The following is a 10,196-nucleotide window of genomic DNA, read 5'->3' as shown; positions in this document are numbered from 1 at the left end:
CACCGAAGGGAGTGGGAGAAGAGGAAAGGAGGACTTAGGGAAGGCCTCTTGGAGGAGATGAGCCTTCAATAAGGCTGTGAAATGGGGGAGAGTCATTGTCTGTTGGATATGAGGAGGGTGGGCGTTCCAGGCCTGAGGCAAGACGTGGGCGAGAAATCGGCGATGAGATAGACGAGATTGAGGTACGGTGAGAAGGTTGGCATTAGGGGAGCAAAGTGTGCGGGCTGGGGTATAACAGGAGAGTAGCGAGGTGAGGTAGGAGGGGGCAAGGGGATTGACTGCTTTAAAGCCAGGGTTGAGGAGTTTCTCATCGACGCGGGGGTGGATGGGCAACCATTGGAGTTGGTTGGGCAATCACTACTCTTACCATTAACACACTAATGAGCCCCTCACTTCTCTGTCCATCAGTTACCTCATCTGTAAAATGGAGATTAAGCCTTGAGCCTCATGCAGGGACTATATCCCACCTGATGATCTTGACTCTATCCCAGCACTTAGAACAGTACCAGACACATACTGAGAAGCAGCATGGCTTAGTGGAAAGAGCACGGGCATGGGAATCAGAGGTCGTGGGTTCTAGTCCCGGCTCTGCCACTTATCAGCTCTGTGACTTTGGGCAAGTCATTTAACTTCTCTGTGTCTCTGTTACCTCATCTTTAAAATGGGGATAAAGACTGTGAGCCCCATGTGGGACAACCTCATTACCTTGTAGCAAACCCGGCACTTAAAACAGTGCTTGGCACATAGTAAATGCTTAACAAATACTATTATTATTATTATTATAGTAAATGCTGAACAAATACCATCATTATTAAGGAGTGTGTGAGGTAGGGCTGGAGGAGATAAATCCCCCATTCCTTGGGGAAGGAACAAGGATGTTAGAAGCACCGGAAAGGGGTGGGCAGGGTGTCAACACACACGTGTGGGCTTCCAAGGAGCGTCATGGTGTCTGACAAGAAATATTTGTCTTGATGCCTGGAGTATCAGTCGCAGCGTCTGACAGAGTGTAAGTAGCAGTATCAGACAGGGAGTGTCTGTCGTGGGGTATGGCTTGGAGTGTCTGTCATGGTGTCTGACAGGGAGCATCTGTTGCGGAGTCTGTCAAACATCAAGAGGGTCAGTTCTCGGTCATGATGTCTCTGGATTAAGGCTCATCTGAGGTTACCATTGGGAGACTGGATCAATAATATTATTGGGGGGTTTTGCACTGAGGAGCAATTCAGGGGACTTCTTAGGGGTGACTATCCTGGGAATTCTGCCGTTGTGCAAAAGATGTTTTGAGAAAATTGGTCCTCAGAAGAACTTGCTTTCATCCAAAGGTCCCCGATCCTACAGAACCGAGACCCCAGTTAGGTCCTCGTCCAAATAGTATTTTGTCTTTCAGGATTTCCGGGCAAGTGCCCCATGGTATTCATTTTGGGAGAGCGATTTTTCAAGCCTTTCCTTTCCTCCAATGTTCCTGGACTTCATCCAAAATTCTGATATTTTTCACATTATCGTGGACAACTGTAAGGGAGAGATTTTAATTGTTTTCTTTGGCACCTTGCTCTAACTCTTAGGTTTCTTCACAGCGCAGAAGGGTTTTCCATGAGGTCTAGTGCCTACAAGGGTTTGAAAACCAAAACTCCCTGGGTGCAGGGAGAACAATCTGGAAGAACATGGGACCTAACCAGATGGTTGATGGCCACCATTGTGAAGGGAAGAAATATCCCAGCCGTGAAATTGGGTAATAAAACAATGGCAACTATTAAGCGCTTATTACGTGTCTAAGCTCTGTGCTAAGACCTGGGATAGATACTGGATAATAAGATCGGACACTGTCAACTCTCCCACATGGGGCTAGCCGTATCAGAATTTCAGAAGGCAGAAATCATCTCCCCATTTTATAGATGAGGGAACTGAAGCCCAGAGATGCTAAGCAACTTGCCCAGGAACGCACAGAAGGCAATTGGCAGAAATGGGATTAGAATCCAGGATCCCTGACTCCTAGGTGGTGCTCTTTTCACCAGGCCATGCTCCATAGTCAAGTTTTGTTTCAAATTTTCAGACAAAGCTTGAAAAGTATCCGCAAAGCCAGTGCAAAAAGGGGCCTTTTCTTTACCTGATTCCCAACACAAAAGGAAGACATCTGTGCAGATCTGTATTTATTTATTTATTTATTTATTATCCCCCCCTAGACTGTACGCTCTTTGTGGGCAGGGAATAAATCCATTGATTGTTATATTGTACTCTTCTAAGAGCTCAGTACAGTGCTTTGCACACAGGAAGGGCTCAATAAACACAACTGAGGGAATGAACATCTCCAGTTTGATTGCAGCCTCCTTGAGGGTAGGGAATGTGTCCCCTGGTGCTCTTTGTGCATTGTCTAGCACTCAGGTGATGCTCGATAAATATTGTGGATTGATTGTTCTGGGGGCGTCTTTCAGATCTGACCACATTATGCACACCGCTTTCCTCATTCACTCAGTCATATTTATTGAGTGCTTACTTAATTTATTCAGCAATTTTACAGTACTTAATTGAGCACTTACTGTGCACAGAGCACTATACTAAACACTTGGGAGAGTACAGTATAACAGGAACAGACACATTTCTCAGGTGATGAGGCCAACACTGTTGCAGAGGTCAAATTCCTTATAACGAAAACACTTAGCGATCATCATCATCATCAATCGTATTTATTGAGCGCTTACTGTGTGCAGAGCACTGTACTAAGTGCTTGGGAAGTACACGTCGGCAACATATAGAGACAGTCCCTACCCAACAGTGGGCTCACAGTCTAAAATGTAGTCACAAGGTTTCTACTGCATAGGGATGGGGCATGGGCCTAGTAGTCAAAAGGTTTGCTGCCATTTGTCTGCTGCATAGGGTTGGGGCATGGGCCTGGTAAGTCATCATCATCAATCGTATTTATTGAGCGCTTACTGTGTGCAGAGCACTGTACTAAGCGCTTGGGAAGTACACGTCGGCAACATATAGAGACAGTCCCTACCCAACAGTGGGCTCACGGTCTAAAACGTAGTCACAAGGTTTCTGCTGCATAGGGATGGGGCATGGGCCTGGGAGTCAAAAGGTTTGCTACCATTTGTCTGCTGCATGGGGTTGGGGCACGGGCCTGGTAGTCATCATCATCAATCGTATTTATTGAGCGCTTACTGTGTGCGGAGCACTGTACTAAGCGCTTGGGAGGTACAGTTGGCAACATATAGAGACAGTCCCTACCCAACAGTGGGCTCACAGTCTAAAATGTAATCACAAGGTTTCTGCTGCATAGGGATGGGGCATGGGCCTGGGAGTCACAAGGTTTGCTGCCATTTGTCTGCTGCATGGGGTTAGGGCACGGGCCTGGTAGTCATCATCATCAATCGTATTTATTGAGCGCTTACTGTGTGCAGAGCACTGTACTAAGCGCTTGGGAAGTACACATCGGCAACATATAGAGACAGTCCCTACCCAACAGTGGGCTCACAGTCTAAAATGTAGCCACAAGGTTTCTGCTGCGTAGGGATGGGGCATGGGCCTGGGAGTCACAAGGTTTGCTGCCATTTGTCTGCTGCATGGGGTTAGGGCACAGGCCTGGTAGTCATCATCATCAATCATATTTATTGAGCGCTTACTGTGTGCGGAGCACTGTACTAAGCGCTTGGGAAGTACAAGTTGGCAACATATAGAGACAGTCCCTACCCAACAGTGGGCTCACGGTCTAAAACGTAGTCACAAGGTTTCTGCTGCATAGGGATGGGGCATGGGCCTGGGAGTCACAAGGTTTGCTGCCATTTGTCTGCTGCATGGGGTTAGGGCACGGGCCTGGTAGTCATCATCATCAATCGTATTTATTGAGCGCTTACTGTGTGCAGAGAACTGTACTAAGCGCTTGGGAAGTACACGTCGGCAACATATATAGACAGTCCCTACCCAACAGTGGGCTCACAGTCTAAAATGTAGTCACAAGGTTTCTGCTGCATAGGGATGGGGCATGGGCCTGGGAGTCAAAAGGTTTGCTGCCATTTGTCTGCTGCATGGGGTTAGGGCACGGGCCTGGTAGTCATCATCATCAATCGTATTTATTGAGCGCTTACTGTGTGCAGAGTACTGTACTAAGCGCTTGGGAAGTCCAAGTTGGCAACATATAGAGACAGTCCCTACCCAACAGTGGGCTCACAGTCTAAAATGTAGTCACAAGGTTTCCCTCACCTTCCCTTTCTCCTCTCCCACCCAGCTTTTTCCCTCCCTCTCCCCCACTACCACCACTCCCCCTCACCCCCTACCCAGGATCCCTCTGTACCAGCGCCAATCCTCAACTCCTCCCTCCCAGGCCCCTCCCTCCCCTCCTCCCAGCCCCCACCCCATCCCAGTTCTCCTTTCCCTTCGCCACCCCTCTTCCCACTCTCCCCGCCTAGGCCCCCGCCAACTCATCCCAATCCAAACACTCCCCACCCCTCGCACCCTTCTCCCTCCCTCTCCTCCCTCAACAGCTGCTGCCAACTGTGGCCTCTGGAACCCCCGCTCCATTATACGTAAGCTCCCTTTCATCGCCAGTCTGAGGCCTTCCCAGACTGAGCCCCCTCCTTCCTCTCCCCCTCCTCCCCTTCTCCATCCCTCTCACCTTACCTCCTTCCCTTCCCCAAAGCACCTGTATATATGTATATATGTTTGTACGTAGTTATTACTCTATTTATTTATTTATTTTATTTGTACATATCTATTTTATTCATTTTATTTTGTTCATATGTTTTGTTTTGTTCTCTGCCTCCCCCTTCTAGACTGTGAGCCCACTGTTGGGTAGGTACCGTCTCTATATGTTGCCAACTTGTACTTCCCAAGCGCTTAGTACAGTGCTCTGCACACAGTAAGCGCTCAATAAATACGATTGATTGATTGATTGATTGCTGCATAGGGATGGGGCATGGGCCTGGTAGTCACAAGGTTTGCTGCTATTTGTCTGCTGCATGGGGTTAGGGCACGGGCCTGGTAGTCATCATCATCAATCGTATTTATTGAGTGCTCACTGTGTGCAGAGCACTGTACTAAGTGCTTGGGAAGTACAAGTTGGCAACATATAGAGACAGTCCCTACCCAACAGTGGGCTCACAGTCTAAAATGTAGTCACAAGGTTTCTGCTGCATAGGGATGGGGCATGGGCCTGGGAGTCAAAAGGTTTGCTGCCATTTGTCTGCTGCATGGGGTTAGGGCACGGGCCTGGTAGTCATCATCATCAATCGTATTTATTGAGTGCTTACTGTGTGCAGAGCACTGTACTAAGCGCTTGGGAAGCACAAGTTGGCAACACATAGAGACAGTCCCTACCCAACAGTTCGTTCACAGTCTAAAATGTAGTCACAAGGTTTCTGCTGCATAGGGATGGGGCACGGGCCTGGTAGTCACAAGGTTTGCTGCCATTTGTCTGCTGCATGGAGTTAGGGCACGGGCCTGGTAGTCATCATCAGCGATGAACCATTTCTCAGCCAGTCAGAGTTGAGTGAAGCCAACTGAAAAATTTCCCCTTTCATCCTTAGAGGTTGTTTGGGAAAGGGTGAGGTAAGAACCAGGACCTGGCGAGGGACAGATGACGAATGATGAGAAACCCAAAGATCAGTCAATGGCAAATCGTCAAACGGGGTCTCATTCTTTGAAGACCAAATGTGGAACCACACCACCATCAAAGTCAATCCCTGACCTTAAGATTAGGCAGTAGCCGTGTCCTCAAGCTCTAATCTTAGCCCACCCTAACTCTAACCTGCTTCCTTGACCCCTTGTTCCCAACTCCAGTCATAACCAGGGCTACTATCAATCGGTGATATTTATCGAGTGCTATAATGAAATTCTTTCATACTTCAGATTCCTTGGCGGATCAATTTCAAATTTCTTGGAAACACTAATGATTAGAATTTTGGGACATACGGTTTTCAGAGATTTGTCACTCTCCAGTGGTGGCGTGCTCATCAGTGCCTTGTCATTGATGTGTGAGACCTTGGATAGGTCATTTGCTTGCTGCGACACCTCTGCTTCCCCAATTGTCGGGGAGGGACAGGAATCTGGGACAGGTTGACGGTGAAACATTTAATAAGAGCAAATCCTTCATCGTGATCCTGTTGGGAAGGAGCATAGTCGAGTAGAGTCAAATATGACAGGTGGAAAGGGAGAGAGACGGAGGAGGAGGGAGAGAGAGAAGATTCATGGATATGATAACTTTAGATGCACACACGGAGCACTGAATGACTTTGCGGTCTTGGCCTTGGCTGCATTAAGAGGTATGTGCTCGGGGGAGAGAGATGCATCCATCTTGTCCATGAATATTTCCTTAATTTATATCCATATGGGAGGGCCCCAGTGGTCATCCTGGTGCTCCACTGACTGGAGGGTTTTCAGTCAGTCAGTCAGTCAATTGTATTTATTGAGCACTTATTGAGTGCATAGCACTGTACTAAACACTTTGGAGAGTACAACATAACAATATAACAGACACATTCCCTGCCCACAGTGAGTTTTCATTGATCTTACTGTCATTCCACTAATAATTCCACTGGTGCACAGCTCTACGGGAAATCAATCCATGATATGCATTGAGCAACTACTGCATGCAGAGCACTGTACTAAGCACTTGGGGGAGGACAACACAACACTATAACTGACACATCCCCTGCCCACAATGAACTTACAGTCTAGAGGGGAAGACAGACATTAATAGGAATGAATAAAATCACAAGTGTGGACATAAATGCTGTGGAGCTGGGGCAGTGTTGAATAAAGGGAACGAGTCAGGGCTAGGCAGAGGGGAGTGGGAGAAGAGGAATGAGGGCTTACTCAGGGATATTGTTGTATTGTACTTTCCCAAGTGTTTAGTACAGTGCTCTGCGCACAGAATGTGCTCAATAAATATGAGTTTTATGAATAAATGAATGAACAAAAGGCGTTTTGGAGGAGATGTGCCTTCAGTAAGACTTTGAAGATGGGGAGAGTGGTTGTCGATTATAAAGAGGGAGGGCGTTACAGGCCCGAGGCAGGATGTGGGCGAGAGGTGGGTGTAACATAGACGCGATCGAGGTCCAGTGAATAGGTTGGCATTAGAGCAGTGAAATGTGCAGGCCGGTAGCAAGGTGAGGTCGGAGGGGACAAAGTAGTGACTGAGGGCTCTAAAGCCGAGGGTAGGAGTTTCTGCTTGTTGTGGTGGTTTATGGGCAACCCACTGGACATTCTGGAGAAGTTGGTAAACATGGACTGAATGTTTTTGTAGAAAAATGATCTGGGCAGCAGAGTGAAGTATGGACTGGAGAGGGGAGAGACAGGAAGCAGGAAGCTCAGCAGGGAGGCTGTTACAGTATTCAAGGTGGGATAGGATAAGTCTTTGGATTAACGTAGTAGTAGTATGGATGGAGAGGAAAGGGTAGATTTTAGCAATGTTGTGAAGGTTGAACTGACAGGATTTGGTGACAGATTGAATATGTGGATTGAAATTAGAGAGAGAGGAATCAAGGATAATGCCAAGGTTACAGGTTTGCGAGACAGAAAGGATGTTGGTGATGTTTATACTCATGACAAAGTCACGGGGAGGAAAGGGTTTGGGTGTGAAGGTAAGTTCATTTTTAGACCAATTAAGTATGAGGTGATATGAGGACATCCAAATAGAGATGTCTTGAAGACAGGAGGAAAGGCGAGATGGCAGACAGGGAGAGAGATCAGGGCTGGAAATGGAGATTTGGGGATCATCCTCAAAGAGGTGTTAGTTGAAGTCACAAGCAAATGAGTTCTCCAGGGGGTTGTAGAAGGAGAATAGCAGGGGCCCAGAACTGAGCCTTGAGGGACCCCCACAGTTAGGGAGGGAGGTAGAAGAGCAGCCCGCAAAAAAGACGGAGAATGAGTGGCCAGAGAGACAGAAGGAGAACCAAGAGAGGACAGTGTCAGTGAAGCTGAGGTTGGCTAGCGTTTCCAGGAGAAGAGAATGGTCAGCAGTGTCAAAGGCAGCTGAAAGGTCGAGAAGGATGAGAATGGAGTAGAGGTCATTGGACTCGGTAAGAAGGAGGTCACTGGTGACCTTTGAGAGGGCCAAGTGAAGGGGACGGAAGCAAGATTGGGGGGTCATTAGGTAAATGCAAGCTAATCAGATTGGACATAGGCACTGTCCATATCAGGCTTTACAGTCTTCATCCCCATTTTATAGATGGGGTAACTGAGGTACAGAGAGGTTAAGTGATTTACCCAAGGTCACACAGCAGGCAGGTGGCAGAGGCAGAATTAGAACCTCGCTCCTTTGACTCCCAGGTCCGGGCTCATCCCAAGAAGCTAAGCCGCTTCCTGAGACATGATTCCTTGTTTCTTCTCTGGTGTTTGTGAGCTGACCATCTGCGGTTTCCCTCCGAGGATGGAGGGATCAAAGTGTAAAATCTGGAAACTCTCACCATCCGAACCAGAGAAACGGGCCTTTCTGGGGGCTCCGGGTGTCAGGCTGGGGTCTGAGAAGCAGCATGACATGGTGATCAGAGCACGGACCCGGGAGTCCAAAGGTCATGGGTTCTAATCCCGGCTCCACCACTCGTCTGCTGTGTGACCTCGGGCAAGTCACTTCACTTCTCTGGGCCTCAGTTACCTCATCTGTAAAATGGGGATGGAGAGTGCGAGCCCTAGATGGGACAGGGACTGTGTCCAACATGATTATCTTATATCTATCCCTGCCCGTAGTACAGTGCCTGGCACATGGTAACCGCTTAACAAATATCACAGTTTTGGAGAGTCCCCATGATCGGCGTACAGATGTTCGCCCTCCACTGAGCACACTCCAGCTGGGAACCGGGACGGTTCAAGAAGGCCTCGATTTCCCTGCCAGAGATTCTTCCTGGAGGCCTCTCCCGAGTTCAGTGCGAGTTCTGCTCCTTTCCGTCGGGAAGAACACCCGGAGACGTCCGGTGGAAAGAAACATTTGGATTCCAAGATGCAGAGTTATTTCATGGTCACTCTGCAGATTAGACTACATTTACTCAAGGCCATTCCAGAGGTTACTGTCAGTCTTGATCAAATGCAGCGCAGGGAGGCTGAGACAATGCCTGAGGAGAGGAAGGGGTAGAGGGAAAGGAGGGGTGGGATTGAGTAAGAGGGAGGGACAGAGACGGGAAGGAGAGGCCTGGGGAGGGAAGAGTGGAGAGGAGCAGGAGTGTTGGGGGAAGCGATGGGCTAGTGGGAAAGGGGTGAGGATGGGCAGGAAAGGTGGGAGAGAACTGAGGGATCTGGGAATGGCAAAGGCAGAGGGGAGAGGGAAGGGACAGATGGAGAAGAGGAAGGGAATCGGTCAGTCAATCACATTTATTGAGCACTTATGGAGTGCAAAGCACTGTACTAAGCCCTTGGGGGAGAGTACAGTAGAACAATACCAACAGACACATTCCCGTCCCACAACGAGCTTACAGGCCTAGAGGGGGAGAGAGGCATTAATAGAAATAAAGAAATTACATGGTGGGAAGGGAAGAGGTAGTGGGATGGAGAGAGTAAGAGGAGGGGGTGTAATAAGTGTCTATTTATTGTTGGATTGTACTCTCCCAAGCGCTTAGTATAGTGCTCTGCACACAGTAAGCGCTCAGTGAATACGATTGAATGAATGAATAGAAAGGATGAGGACCTGGGAAGCAGGAGGGGAGGGACTTGCAAAGAATCCACTGGATAGAGGGGCTTGGCCACGAGACATTTCCCTTTACAAATATGGAATTGTTACCCTAAAGACGCTCACCAGGGAGGAGGGTTTTACAACCCAGCCGGGAGACGGGATCCTGCCGAAGGTCAGCCGGGGCTGGAACGCCACAGGGAGAAGCCACGGCTCCGAGGACAGGTTATTTACAGAGAAAGAGACAGATCTGGGGGTCAGCGTGAATAATTCTTTAAACAGAAGTGTACCTGGCACGGCTTTAAATGGAAACACCCATTTGTATTAATAACCGTAGAGAGCATGGCTTGGCTGCAATAATGCAGGTCTCGGGATCCTCAAAATAATTCTCTCGGTGCAGGAGGAGCCCAGAGTCGTAGTGTAGATGACTTTATTATGGCAGCTCTCACTGGTCTAACTCTACGTATGGGTCTCTCAGCCCTACTTCAGAAAAGTCCATTTTGGAGGGCCATGAAGGGCTTTTCATATGAAGATTCAAAACAACAAAGTAGGATAGAGATTTTGTTTTAACATATCCTTGGAAATGAGTGGGGAGAAGGAGACAGGG

The sequence above is a fragment of the Tachyglossus aculeatus genome, chromosome 21, assembly GCF_015852505.1.
Source record: "Tachyglossus aculeatus isolate mTacAcu1 chromosome 21, mTacAcu1.pri, whole genome shotgun sequence".
Classification (NCBI taxonomy): Eukaryota; Metazoa; Chordata; class Mammalia; order Monotremata; family Tachyglossidae; genus Tachyglossus; species Tachyglossus aculeatus.
This window is presented reverse-complemented; position numbering follows the sequence as displayed.